The following is a 14,735-nucleotide window of genomic DNA, read 5'->3' as shown; positions in this document are numbered from 1 at the left end:
GGGACAGAATTAATCTACACTTGGTGAGGCAAGGATTACTCAAGGACAATCAGCGTGGTTTTGTTAAGGGGAGGTCATGTCTGCCCAATTTGATTGAATTTTTCGAAGAGGTGACCAGGTGTGTGGATGATGATGAAATGCATTTGACATAGTCAACTTGCACTTCAGCAAGGCTTTTGATAAGGTCCCGCATGGGAGACTGATAATGAAGGCAAGAGCCCATGGGATCCAAGGCAATTTGGCAAATTGGATCCAGAATTGGCTGAGTGGCAGGAAGCAGAGGGTGATGGTCAAGGGGTGTTTTTGTGACTGGATGCTTATGTCCAGTGGGGTTCAACAGGGATTGGTGATGGGTCCCTTGCTGTTTGTCGTATACATAAACGATTTAGACTTGAATGTAGGAGGGCTGATCACTAAGTTCGCGGATGACACGAAAATTGGTAGGGTGGTAAATAGTGAGGAGGATAGTCTTAGATTACAGGAGGATATAGTTGGGCTGGTCAGATGGGCTGATCAATAGCAAATGGAGTTTAATCCGGATAAGTGTGAGGTGATGCTCTTGGGCAGGACAAACTAGGCACGGGAATATACAATGAACCCTGGGAAGTACCGAGGAACAGGGGGACCTTGGTGTGCATGTCCACTGGTCCCTTAAGGCAGTGGGACAGATAGATAAGGTGGTTAAGAAAGCCTTTATTAGCCGAGGCATAGAATATAAGAGCAGGGAGGTTACACTGGAAGTGTATAAAACACTGGTTAGGCCACAGCTAGAGTATTGCATGCAGTTCTGAAATCCGCATTATGGGAAGAATGTGATTGCACTAGAGAGAGTGCAGAGGAAATTTACCAGGATGTTGCCTGGCTGGAGAGTTTTAGTTATGAGGAGAGATTGGATAGACTGGGGTTATTTTCCCTGCAGCAGAGGAGATTGAGGGGAGACATGATTGAGGTGTATAAAATTATGAGGGGCATAGATAGGGTAGACAGGAAGGAACTTTTCCCCTTGGTGGAGGGATCAATAACCAGGGGGCATAGATTTAAGGCAAGGGGCAGGAGGTTTAGAGGGAATGTGAGGAAGAATGTTTTCACCCAGAGGGTGGTGGGAATCTGGAACTCACTGCCTGAAAGAGTGGTAGAGGCAGAAACCCCCATAACATTTAAAAAGTATTTGGATGTGCACTTGCGATGCCATGGCATACAAGGCTTTGGGCCTAGTGCTGGAAAATGGGATTAGAATAGTTAGGTACTTGTTTGACCGGCACAGACTCGATGGGCCAAAGGGCCTTTTTCTGTGCTGTAGAGGTCAAAGAGGTAGGTTTTAAGGAATGTCTTAAAGGAGGCAAGTGAGGTAGAGAGAGAGATGGAGAAGTGTAGGGTGTGTATTCCAGAGCTTCAGACCCAGGTAGCTGATAGCAAGAGAGCAATAGTGCAGTGATTTAAAATCAGGGATGCTCATGAAGCTGAGATTGGAGGAATGCAGAGACCTCAGAGTGGATGGATTGGTAGAAGATTACAGAAATAGGGAGGTGCCAGGCCATGGGTGGGATTTGAAAACAAAGATGAGAGTTATAAAGTTGAGGTCAGTGTAGGCCAGGAAGCACAGAGGTGGTAAATGAACAGGATGAGATGCCGGGCAACTGAGCTTTGTATGAGCTCAAGTTTACAGGGGGTGGAATGTGAGAGAGTGCTCAGGAATGCATTAGAACAGTGAAGGCTAAAGGTAACAAAGGCATTGATGACGGTTTCTGCAGAAGATGAGCTGAGGCATGGGTCAACTCGGGCAATGTTAGGGATGTTGAAATAAACAGTCTTAGTGATGGCCCATGCATGTGGTTGAAAGCTCATCTTGGGGTCAAATTGGCACCAAGGTTACGAAGTCTGGTTCAGCCTTAGACAATTGTTAGGTTTTGAGATGGAATCAATGGTTAGGGAGCAGAGATTGTGCCGGGCAGTGTAAATGATGGCTTCAGTCTTCCCAATATTTAATTGTATGAAATTTTTGCTCTTACGGTTCTGGATGTTAGACAAGCAGTGTGGAGGACGGTGGAGGAGTCGACAAAGGTGGTCGTGAAGTTGAGCTGGGTGTCCTTGGTATACATGTGGAAACTGATGTTGTGTTTCCATAGAACCTTAGAAAAGTTACAGCACAGAAGAAGGCCATTTGGCCCATCTTGTCCATGCCAGCCCAAGGACACCCAGGTGCCTTTTCTAATCCCACCTCCCATAGCCCTGCAGTTTACAGCACTTAAGGTGCAGATCCAGGTACCTTTTAAAAGAATTTAAAGTTTCTGCCTTTACCACCAACTTGGGCAGCGAATTCCAGACACCCACTACCCTCTGCGTAAAAAAGTTCTTCCTCATGTTCCCCCTACACCTTCTGCCACTTATCTTGAATCTATGTCCTCTTGTTCTAGAATTTTCCACCAAGGGAAACAATTTTATCCTGTCCACTCTATCTATTCCCCTCATAATTTTATACAGCTCAATCAAGTCACCTCTCAGCCTTCTTTGTTCCGAGGAAAATAACCCCAACCTATCCAATCTTTCCTCGTGGCTGCACTTTTCTAACCCTGGCAACGTTTTTGTAAACCTCCTCTGCACTCTCTCAGACGCTATTACGTCCTTCCTGTAATGTGGTGACCAGAACTGCGCACAATACTCCATTTGTGGCCTCACCAGTGTTTTATACAATTCCAACATTATATCCTTATTTTTATATTCTATACCTCTGCCAATGAAGGAGAGCATTCCATATGCCTTCTTTACAACCTTGTCTACTTGAACTGCTGCCTTCAGGGACCTGTGTACTTGTACGCCAAGATCTCTCACTTCATCTACCCCTCTTAGTATATTCCCATTTATTTTGTAATCTCTGTAGCTGTTTGACCTCCCTAAATATATGACCTCACACTTCTCTATGTTAAAATCCATTGAATTATGTTGCAGGATATGGGTGAGAAATAGGAGGGCTCAAGATAAGATTCTGGAGGACACCAGAGATAATTGTGTGGGAATGGGAAGAGAAGTCATTGATGGTGATTCTCTGGCTACAATTAAACAGAAGAATGGAACCTGACGGGTGCAGCCCAACCCAGCTGGACAGCGGAGATACTTGGAGGAGGGTATTGTCATCGACTATGTCAAAGGCTGCAGATAGGTTGAGAAAGACGAAGAGGGATAGTTTGCCTTTATTGCACTAACATAGGATATTACTTGTAACTTGGATAAGATCTGTCTCGGTACTGTGGCAGGGATGGAAACCTTTCAGAGGCAGTTAAAAATCAACCACATTGCTGAGAGTCTGGAATCACAGTGGGCCAGACCAGGTAAGAATGGCAGATTTCCCTCCCTAAAGGACTTTAGTGAACCAGATGGGTTTTTATAACAATTAATGACAGTTTCATGGTCACCATTACTCAGACTAGCTTTCAATTCCAGATTTTATTAATTGAACTTAAATTCTACAATCTGCTATGGAGGGATTTGAACCCATGTCACCTGGGCCTCTAGGTTACTAGTCCAGTGACATTATTACTACACCACTATTTCCAAACCTGACTGGAAGCATTTAAACATGGGGTGAAATTTTACAGGCCTGTCACAGCAGGTGTGGGCTCTAAAATGTGGTGAGCCATTCAAAAATCCATTGACTACGGTGGGACCATAAAATCCCACTGGCCGGAGGGGCCATAAAATTCCACCCATGAAGTCCTGGGAAAGATTGGAAAAGATTTGGGAGGCTGCAACACAGTCAAAGATTTTGGAGAGGAAAGGGAGGCTGGGGATGAATTGATATTTCGAAGGACGGAGCAGTCAAGGGCTGTTTTTTTTTTTAGGAGAGGGATGGTGACAGCACATTTGAAGATGAGGGAAACAGAACCTGAGGAGACAGAAGCATTAACAATGCCAGGTAACATGGAAGTCAGGACTGGAAGTCAATTCATCAGCAGTTTAGTGGGAATAGGATCAAGGGAGCGGGTGGCAGGCCTCATAGAGAAGATGAACTCAGAAAGGGCAGGAGGGGAGATAATGGAGAAACTAGAAAAATATGCAAGTTCAGGGCTAGGGCAGGGGAGAGCATTATAGTAATTTTGGCCGGGTGGGCTGGTGGAAGGGAGGGATGTGGCTGAAGCAGCTGATCTTACAAAAATAAATCCATGAGCCCCTCACACTTGTTGTTGGAGGTGAGGGGGAAGAGGGGTTTAAGCAGACGATTTGCAGTGTAGATAAGAAGCCGGGGGTTACCTTTGCATTCCAAGATTGCTTCTGGTACAGTGAGCAGCTTTTACAGGAGGACCTGATAGTCCTTTATGTCATCCAGCCAGATCTGATAGTGAATGGCTAAACCATTGTCTGCTATATCTATCCAAGTCCACATCCTTGGAGTTAAGGGAGGGGAGCTGAGGGGCATACCATGGGAATGGCCAGGGTGAGAGATAGTACTAATGGTTTTACTGGGAATGTGGGATTCAAAGGTGGAGGTGAGGGTGTGTTTGAGCAGATTGGTAGCTGCAGAAATGTGGTGAACGGAGGATCAAAGGTGAGACATTGGGATTTGAGAGTGCATGTTCCAGTGAACATTAAAGGTTCCATGATACAATAAGAGCAGGGGCTACCCTGAAGTCTGAATCAAAATTTACCCCTTAACCATCAGAGATGAAACACTGCTTTGGGATCTTGTTGTGTACAAAATGGTTGTCACATTAGTTGATTTAAGTACAGTCATTGGACTTCAATTCAACTGTGAGCTAATTTGAAATGCCCCTGAGATGTAATTAGATGTTTTATCAATGCCAGTTTTTATTTCTTCTTGTGCTCTAATCTGACAAGAACAAAGCTAGTGACACAGTGGTTAAGATGCTCATCTTACATTGTTGTGGTTAAGACTGAGGCTCTATTACGCAACAATATAGCAGTCACTTTCACTGATATTCACTCCTACCCAGATTGGGTTCGGCAACAGTACATCTAAATTGAATGATTTATTCAAATTGGAATTTGGGGCTGATCTCTTCAAAAATAGAAACACATTTATACTGCGCCATTCCCATGTGGGATGTAAACAATTGTATCAATGGAGGCGATCACAAAGAAATTGAAGTATAGTGTTCATGCTGGGTGTTTTGTACCGGCTTTTTATTTAGTGCCATTGGTAGGTGTGTATGCGCTGTGGTGGGAGTCAGGTGCGTAGAGGGAACAAACATCAATTCCAAAGTTGAGGGTGTTCTTGGCTTGGCTGGTGTTGTGTTCAATCAAGCAGCCTAATGAACTGTGTGTATCCAATTTTTGGTTTAGTAATGGATACTGGATTTGTGTTTGATATTTTGGTCATTTTATATGGGTTAAGTGCCTGATCTATGGTCCAATAAGTGCTGGCTATATTGCACATCACCGACAAGCCTAGGAATTTGTTCTGGAAGATCAAGCAAAGGCTTTTGCCTGACAACCTAGTCAACACTTCGGATTCACATTCTTATTTGCAAGATGGAGGCTGTGCGGTATAATTCTGAACTTATATAAATACCCATCCCTATCTGGTGGTATGTAACAATGAAGTTGACATGTTATGGCTTTTCTTTCTGGCTGGAGATTTATTCGATCGTTGACACCTCTTTCTCCCTTCTCTCTTTCTTCCCATCCTCACCTGCGGAAAAAAACCCACCAGGGCTGACCTTAAATATAGCACTCAGACTGGAAGCTTTCTTACAAATGAAGCTCCTGAATATTTGCTCTAGCAGTTCAGCTATAAATCAGTTGCAGAGTCAAAACAGATGCGAGTCTTTCAGATGAGATCTGGATGTAAAACACATGGATACTATCTTTTTAGTTTGATTATGTAGATGCATTTTCCCCTGCACTTTCTCTCTTGCTTCCTCCCTCCCCTGAAGGTGGTGGTCCCTTCTGTGGTTGTCATGGTTGCCAGTAGCCCATTAGTAGCATATTAGGGGAGATAATGGTGTAGTGGTAATGTCACTGGACTAGTATTTTAGAGACCCAGGCTAATGTCCTAGGGATAAGGGTTCAAATCCCATCCATGGCAGCTGGTGGAATTTAAATTCAATTAATAATCTGGAATTGAAAAGCTAGTCTCAATGAAACCATTGTAAAAACACATCTGGTTCACTAATGTCCTTCAGGGAAGGAAATTGGCCATCCTTACCTGGTCTGGCCTACATGGGACTCCAGACCCACAGCAATGTGCTTGACTCTGAAATGGCCAAGCAAGCCACTCAGTTCAAGGGAAATTAGTGATAGGCAGCAAACATTGGCCTTGCCAGTGATGCCTACATCCCATGAAAGAATAACTAAAAGAAAAGTACCTTTTCCTGTAACTATTCTTCACAGCTATGCCCAGACTCTAAGTGTCAGCACGTATTTGACCATGGAGCTGGAGCTATGGGGAAGGATTCAAGCTCATCCCAATCCCATCTTTTCCAAATATCCATACAAATGTTATTGGAAGTGGGAATTTTTGCCAATTTCTCTTCCCCCTCCCAGCACTCTCTACCCAACCACAATTGACAAAAACTCCATATATTGGGAACTGTACCTGGATCATTCCTGCTCTGTATGACTTGTACCAGATAACATAATGCAATTCCCCATGGAATCATCAGCGGATAATTGAAATATTTTTTAAATACTCAGGACTGTCCCATTTTTGCATTGTTTTTACATAAGCAACATAATTTTTTTTAGCTTTCTTTTGTTCTCACATTTAGTATATTCCACCTGCCCCTGCCACACCACCCACCCCCAACCCCTTCCTTCTCATAGTGCCCTGACCTGTCAGGTACTGAAGAGACACACGGTAATATTGTGTTCCTATGTCATTTTTTTTTGTTAACATTGGCATGTCACAAACGTACTTCATTTTACAAGGCTCTATTTCCAGTTCAGGAATTCAGCCAATCATATTAAAGATCATACTGCCCTTGTATCATAAATTTTGTTATCGCATTTTTAAAGTGAAGTTTTATCTCTCCTCAAAGCATGTATGAATATCGAAGATCAAAATGAAATTGGTTCCTTACGATCATAAACAATATCAAAGAATCTTTACTGAACTTTTTTTTAAACTGTTCATAGCTTTTTCAAGGCTTATATAACACACATGTCCGTTACAGTGGGCCTTAGGGAGGACGTGGTTTGTGGTTGGAATTCCAAGTATGTTGTCAGCTTTACAGGATACATTATCTATTCACAATACCTCAAAAACATTGAGCAACATGTTCTGTTTAAAGAGAACTGTCTTTGTATCTGTGGAGGGAGCATGGCTGAATGAACACTTTCCACTTTTATCGTCATCACAAACTGCAGTACAATGTTACTGCATTATGGAAAACATCGTTTGATGCAAATTGATTCTTTATTTTGGGAAAAATTTGAATTAAGTCAAATAATTGACAAACAATTTACAATAATGTGCTTTGTAATCTTTTTTATATGTTGAAATGAGAACTGGATAATTCTCTAAGACTTTAATGAATGGAAGAGCAAAACCTTGTTGTGTTTGATTTCTAACATGGCTTCCACACAACTGTGGAACAGGGGACCATAATAGTGACTATCAGTAAAGCAAAGTTTGGATTGGCTCAGAATCACGACACAAAACCCAAAAGTAAGAATTTTTGTTCAGTGCTTCAAAGTAAGTGGCTGTGGGAGAAGTTGTGATAATGCAAACTGATGCAAACATAGGATGAGCATAAGACCGTTGATATTCCAAGTGATTAGTTTCTCCAAATATCCACACGGGAAGACATGAGCAACAAACACACAATTGATGACTTCTGTACAATAAAATTGAAATCTCAAATGGTTCAAAATAGAAGACTAAAATCCACAGACCACTAAAGGAGACAAGGGAGGAGATTTTTAAGATTGACACTCAATATGAGGGAGTCAAGATATACTAAAGAGGTACTACTAGATTGGAGACCACTGGTGTGGTGCCCATTTTCAATAGAGGTGACAAAAATGCACAGACAAGTAAAGACCCAGTCTTTCTTCAATGCCATGTAAAATAACTATCAAGAAGTAAAGTTGATGATTATCTGTACAATAATAAATGACTGTCAACTTGAATTCAGAAGGGGAAGATTCTGTCTGACCATCCTATCAGGAAGTGATCTGTAAATGTAAGGTCTACAACTTCTTTTGTTGAGATTTCTAAAAGGCATTTGATGCACTTTCATAAGTCTATTCAGTTCAGCTCAAGGTGGTGGGGATTATATTTTGGGAAAGAATAAGGATAGACAGTTTGAGGTGTTATGCCAGGATGAGGAAAGTCCTGACTGAGATCTTCCAGGGATCAATATTGGGACAACTACTATTTCCAATTTATATCAATGTCTTGAGTTCAGAAACTGAATGGAAATTGATGAAGTTTACAGATCATACCAAATTAGGAAGGCAATTGATTCTGATGATTCAGTTCCAAAAATACAAAATGAATTGAACAAAATATGGGAGTACAACTGTCTGGACAATTGCAGATAAAATTGAATGTAAATATAAAATAAAAAACATAGGAAGAAAAAAATGGTGTGCAACGTACTCCTTGAACGGTGTTGAAATAATTCCAGGTTAAATTTAAAGCTCCTCAAGGTTCTTGGTAAACTCAATGCTCATCATGTCTAGAGAATGCAAAGGCAAGAGAATTACCCAACCAAAATCGTAGAGTGCAAATCAGGTGCAAATTTGTTCAAACTGTATTGTACTTTGGTAAAAGTTATTTTGGTAACTTTAATCTAGTAAAAGCTAAACTTAGAACTGATATTAAGAAATTCTGAAAACAGCATTTTCTGAATTTCTGAAAATGGACTTTCAGTAGAGGCCAAACCCCAAGGATTATTTATGAAACAATTTACCTTTATGAATGGATGAGTTGCAATGGACAAATTAGTTTCCTTCATCAATGTTGCTCGCATGATGTTGCTCTTGTTCCTATCAACTCAGTTGCTGTCACCTATGTCCTTGTGGCCAGTTATAGAACATAATTAACTGAAGCCCGGCAAAGGCTGATTGCCCTTTTAGCAAAACTGTGGTGTATGGCATAGGCCAACGCAAGATGAAGAGAAAACATTCTTTTGGTAGTTTTTGGGCATAATTAATCAGCATTTTGAATCTTTCTGAACTTGAGTGATGGGACAATTACCACTAGTCGCTAATAAGCAATTAAACCGGTAATTAAGGACAGGAGGCTGAAAAAAAAACACCCATTAGCATCTTGCAAACACAAAACTGTTTTATTTATTGGTAGTTTTGACCTTGAGTCTGTCTAGACCTATTCTGCATTCAAGTATATTACATTCATGGAGCTTCACCTGATCAGCGCAAGGCTAAGCTATACTCAGCAGAGCCCAGTGTATTCATCTGTTTGTAGAGATACTCCATGATTGGGAAAAAGTGCTATTTCTGTTCATATCTGAGGGAAAAATTATATACGTGGCCCTATTCATTTCAATGGCATGCTATGTTTTTCACTGAGTCACAGTGCTGGTAATACTTTGACCTTCATAGGCAGAATACTTGGTTCTAATTCACAGGAAATGCCTTAGAAGTTTTAGTTGATGAGTACTCCAGAAATAAATATTTTTTAAGCTTAATGTGCATGAACATATCATAGTCATTTCTCATATTCCTCAGTGCCATTTGTATCCAGGACTCCCTGATGGTATGTGTGCTGATCAAAAATTTTCAATGCCCCATTTGTACTGAGCTGGCTGAGCTCAGCCAACATATAATAGGTGCACTATAATTGACCTCAGTCTTCTTGGGTTACAGGGCAAATAAAAATCACTCTCCACTTCCAGTTGCCACCCTATGATTTCTGTTGGAAACTACACATATGGATGGCCAGGTTCAGTTGTGGTGTAGGCATGGATAAATAACCTGCTAAATCTCAGTGTGGGTCAGGCATGAGGAATGACTACTTGTGGTGAGGTGCTAAAGGGCCCTTCTGTGACAAGTAAAGCTTGCACTTGTAACGTTGGCACGAATATTTGTTTTGCAATGTGATCCAAGTGGCTGGGGTGGATGCATTTTTTTGTTTTGTGTATCTAAGAGTGATTATAATTAAAACAAGAACATCAGAGAAAGGGATGGAAATCCAGAAGTCCAACACAATTGTTCACAAAATCACTACACACGAGGAAGAGTTATTTGTTGTCCATCTCAATTCAGCCACCCAGAAAGTCCCTGCAATGTTTCATTGTAGCATTCAATTGTTTCTTAACTGATTTCAGGTTTTCACAATGAACGTCTTTCCAAATAAGTGAATGTGGAACCGCTGGATGCCGAATACCAGGTTTTGCCTTCTGTATTTGAATAATTAGCCTGGGCAGTGGACAAGCTCTTGGTGGCAAAAGCAGTAGCCTTTTCTTCCTGGAGAAGGCATACTCCAAGTGCTTTTTGGGATGCATCAACCTCAAGTATAGTCACCTCGGTTGGGTCATAAAACTGAAGGTTTGATGGTTTGTCAGTTAATGACTTTTTCATGGCATTTTGATTTAATGACCTTTTAATTGTCATTAACAACTTGTTGGTGATCCCCCTGTGTGGTAAAGTGGAGTACCATGTACCTTTAAGAGAATGCAAGTGGACTAAACATGTGACAGTACTGACCGATCAATGTACAGCGTGGGCTACTGGTTAACTGTAAGCCTAGAGCTGGAGGTGGTTGTGGGAGCATGCAAGGATTTAGTGCTCTTCTGTTGCAATAAACTATCACAGTTTGTTCTTATGTCGGTCTCTCTCTGTTATTGATAGCGAGCATCAGCTAACAAGTGTATATGAAGGCATGCAATTTGAGTTTACTCGACTAGCCTATGAGCTCATAGGGCAGAAAATTCTGCCTGCCAGGTGGGCGGGCCTGACACAATCATCGTCGGGTGGGGAGCCGATCCTCGCTGGAGAAGCAGGCTGCACTGCCATTTTAGGTGGGCGGGCCAATTAAGGCCCACCCAGCGTGATGTCCGGTGGGAAGCACTATGCAGGGGGCATTCCCCAAAAGGGAGAGTGCGCTCTTTTGCGCATGCGCACGAAAGAGCGCACATCTCCCTGAGGCTAAGTGCTGCCTCAGGGAGATCACTTCCACTTCTAAAAATATGAAAATTAGAGAAAAAAAAATCCTTAACATGACCCCCTCATGTGCTAATGTCACATGAGATGGGACATGTTCATAATTTACATTTTAAGTTTATTAAACTTTTTAAATCCCTACATGAAACCTCATCCCGCTGGAGGAGGGCAGGTCCTTTAATTGTTTCAATGATCCTGTCAATGGCCTCAATTGGCCACTGACAGGTCGGCGGGTGCACAGCTGATTTGGTTGTGCCCCCGCCTTCCTGAAAATTTAAATGGGGCGGGATGACATCGGGGCTTCCTCTTGACATCATCCCGCGACATTTTACATGTCGGCAAGCGGATGGCAAAATTCTGCCCATAGACTCAAGGCATAAAACCCTACCAAACAAAAGGTACTTGTTTCTTCAGAAGTTCACAAAGAGATGAGGCTTTGTGGGCAAAGTTTGGTATATTGGGTGAAAGGAAATTAAATAAATGGAGGCAATGTTGCAGATCATTTTTGTCTTGAGGAGTGGGAATTGTACTAATGTCTTCTAGTTGGCTAGGTCAGAACAGATACCTGTGTCAGAATGGATGGATCTGAAAAGGTTGATCTGGTTGCATTGATGTTGCATTTCTAACCATTAAACACAAGAGCTTCCCGGTGTGCAGCTTTCAGCTGGTTTTAAATGTGCTCCTGTTTTGTGCCAATAATGGCAATGATGTCTGCTATACAAATGCATCCTTGGATCACGCATGTGATCCTGCCCATATCCTCAGTGCATTGCCCTCAGAGGATTGTGTCCACAGTGCATGGATGTTCTCAACCTTGTTTTTATATTTATGAAAATAACAAATTAACCTGGTTACGAAATGCCCAAACAGTAGCCTTTTGAAAACCATATCTCCTAAAAGGTGTAAGGAATGTCGTTAGCTCCTGGGATTTATTCTCAGATGCACCGACCAGTAGCCATTTTTAGCATTGAATTTCAAGGAGAATTTGGTGTTCGCAAACTTGGGGTTCAGCTCCTCAAGTGTGGGAATTTTGTGAAGATATTGTTCTCGGACTATGCCATCTTTCTCCACCCTATCCAGTTTGGCTTCCATCTTTTTCTGGATGTGTATGCTACACTAATGCGGTGCATTGATGGATGGAGTAGTATCTGCACAATGCAACTGCATCATCTTTGAAATGTTCACTGTTATTGAACCTGTCCAGGTATAGGAATGTTAGGTTGGCTACTGAGATGATTGGCATGTCCTTGTGTTTTGCTGCCTTTGTCATTGAGTTGTGGATGCTATGGATGGTAACCAGGGTTAGACCCCTGCATGCTGGTAGGCCTGCCAACACTGGACCTGTGGTGTCCACAACATAAAATATCAGGGGTGACAAGGGTGAATTTTTGTAGCAACACTTGAACATAATGGATCCCAGGGATGGAATTTTTGACCCATTGTATGCAGAGAGTTTGGCTGAATCATCACTTACGATATCTGTCCTACAGTGATTTAGGCAGGGAAATGGCTGCAGGGCTTCAAAAATGAAAACAATCTGTAGAAACAAGGCATTTTTCCAGGCTTCTTCTGGTTTTTAGGAGCTGGTATATGATAGATTATTTTTTCCAGCCCAGCCTGTGGTATTTACCTTCCCAAGACCTCCTATAGGGAAAGTAAACTGCGGTAATGAATTCTCCTGTCTGTGGGTGCAAAGTGGAAGGATGTTTGTACTTGTGTTGGCATTGAGTTTTGCATAGGGGTTATGCTGACCCTCCATCTGTGGGTATATAATATGGATAGTTGCAAAGGCTTCTGCTGGTACCAACACTGTGCCAATATCTAATTTGATGTTAATCATGCTGAATGTCAGCTCACTTTGTATATCAATAGTCTGGTCACTTTCATTATCTGAGCATGTAGTTTGACAAAACATTTCATGAATTTTGTCTTGAGGATGTTTGGTACACACTCTTGGTTTCCTGGAATTCCGTAACTTTTTGTTGTGGCTTCTCATAACATTGAACTACTGGTTCCGGCCTTTGCTTTCTGCACTGGTGCTTCCAATGTCCCCTGATGCCACATGCCTCGCATACAGGTTAAAAGCTGGGCATTGTCTGGCTGCATGTATGAGGCAGCACTGCCCGCATTACTTATTGGGCTATTGTGCCAATGGTGGATGAATTACACATTGCCCATTGACTCTGTCTATCCATTAGCATAACTTTGTACTTGCATCTTCTTTCTAGTAGTGTTTCCACTTTGTAACCTTTGGGTTGGTCCAAGAGATCTTTTTGTAGTGCTTCCATTGAGGTAGATGTTATCAAAAACTCAATTATCCTGCCGGCGAGCTCTGCTGCTACATAGTCACAATGATGTCCCTTGTCCCTGCATCTACTTATGAATTGATCAATGGTCTCTGTCAGTTGTTGTCTGAAAGATATGAATTCCAGATGATGTATTCTGAAGTTGAGCTTCACTCGTAATTGACCTTCGAGTGTTGACCATATTTTTCTGGATTTTTCAGATGGCCATTGGATAGACCTGACAGGTTCAGTCTGTCGAGGCCTTCATTGATAATGCAACTTCAATTTTAGTGGCTTGTTTATCTGATTTAGCAATATAAAGGTCGAGAAAACACAGCTTGTTGTGTTATAGGAACAAAGTAAATTCAGATAGCAGGTCTGTTGCCTTCCAATTGAATTTGGAAATTTAGCTTTTTGCAGGATTCCTAATGCTATCTGGAACTTCTGACAGCTGTGCAAGTTTGCTCCTGTTCTTAGTTAATTTAGCTCTGAGTTGCATTACCCTTAGTGGCCACTGCCTTAGATGATCATAGGTTGCTGCTTGGCTGTAATGGTGGTGCTATTGAGTTCTTTCTGATTTTTTTTCCCCGGGTTGACTCTGAGCTCCACCACAAAGCAGTGATTTAAAGTGGGTAAATGTGGAGTTCTGCTTAAAGGGAAATGACTTGGGTGTCTGCTGTTTAATTTCAATTGCAGCAGGCACACTTAAACTATTTAAGCTCCCCCAGATTTGAACAGTCCGACTGGGACCTGATGCCTGCTGGCTGAAGCAAGGTGCGATCCCAGAATGGAGGGACGGTGTGCAGAATTCCTACAGAACTGCAGAATCACTTATACAGGGTGAGTTTTGATAGCTGTTTTACTTTCATACCAGTTCTTCTCTTCTGCTGAATATGCAAGGATTGAGACTTGTATTCAGTTCAGTCAAATCTTCAGAAACATATTGCCACCCTGCCACCATATTACATTCTTCTCTATCTGATGCAAGCATACCAATCATACTCAAGGATTGGCAGGTTCTTTATTGGAAGATAAGACTAGATACAGATCATATTTGCTGGGAGGTTAAGTATAGTACATCTAATCTCTACTGTTGCTGCTTGTAGACTGACTACAAATTTTGGGACTAATACATCACATCCTGTTGCAGTGAGTAACAATTGACAGTAGTTTAAGAAATGGTCCCTTCAAGGTGCACGTCATCAAATCATAACACCTGACATTTGTCCTGAATATACATTTAATTATTTTAAAACTGTCCTTCTGTCTTGTGCTCTTAATTGGTATTCCATATTTATTTTTTCCAGCTACGTTTTATATCTCCATCAGGCAGCCTCATGGACACCTCCTTTCCTATTGGGTAATCCC

Source organism: Carcharodon carcharias, chromosome 13 (assembly GCF_017639515.1).
Source record: "Carcharodon carcharias isolate sCarCar2 chromosome 13, sCarCar2.pri, whole genome shotgun sequence".
Taxonomy (NCBI): domain Eukaryota; kingdom Metazoa; phylum Chordata; class Chondrichthyes; order Lamniformes; family Lamnidae; genus Carcharodon; species Carcharodon carcharias.
The sequence above is the reverse complement of the archived record's forward strand: the minus strand, read 5'-3'. Positions refer to the sequence as shown.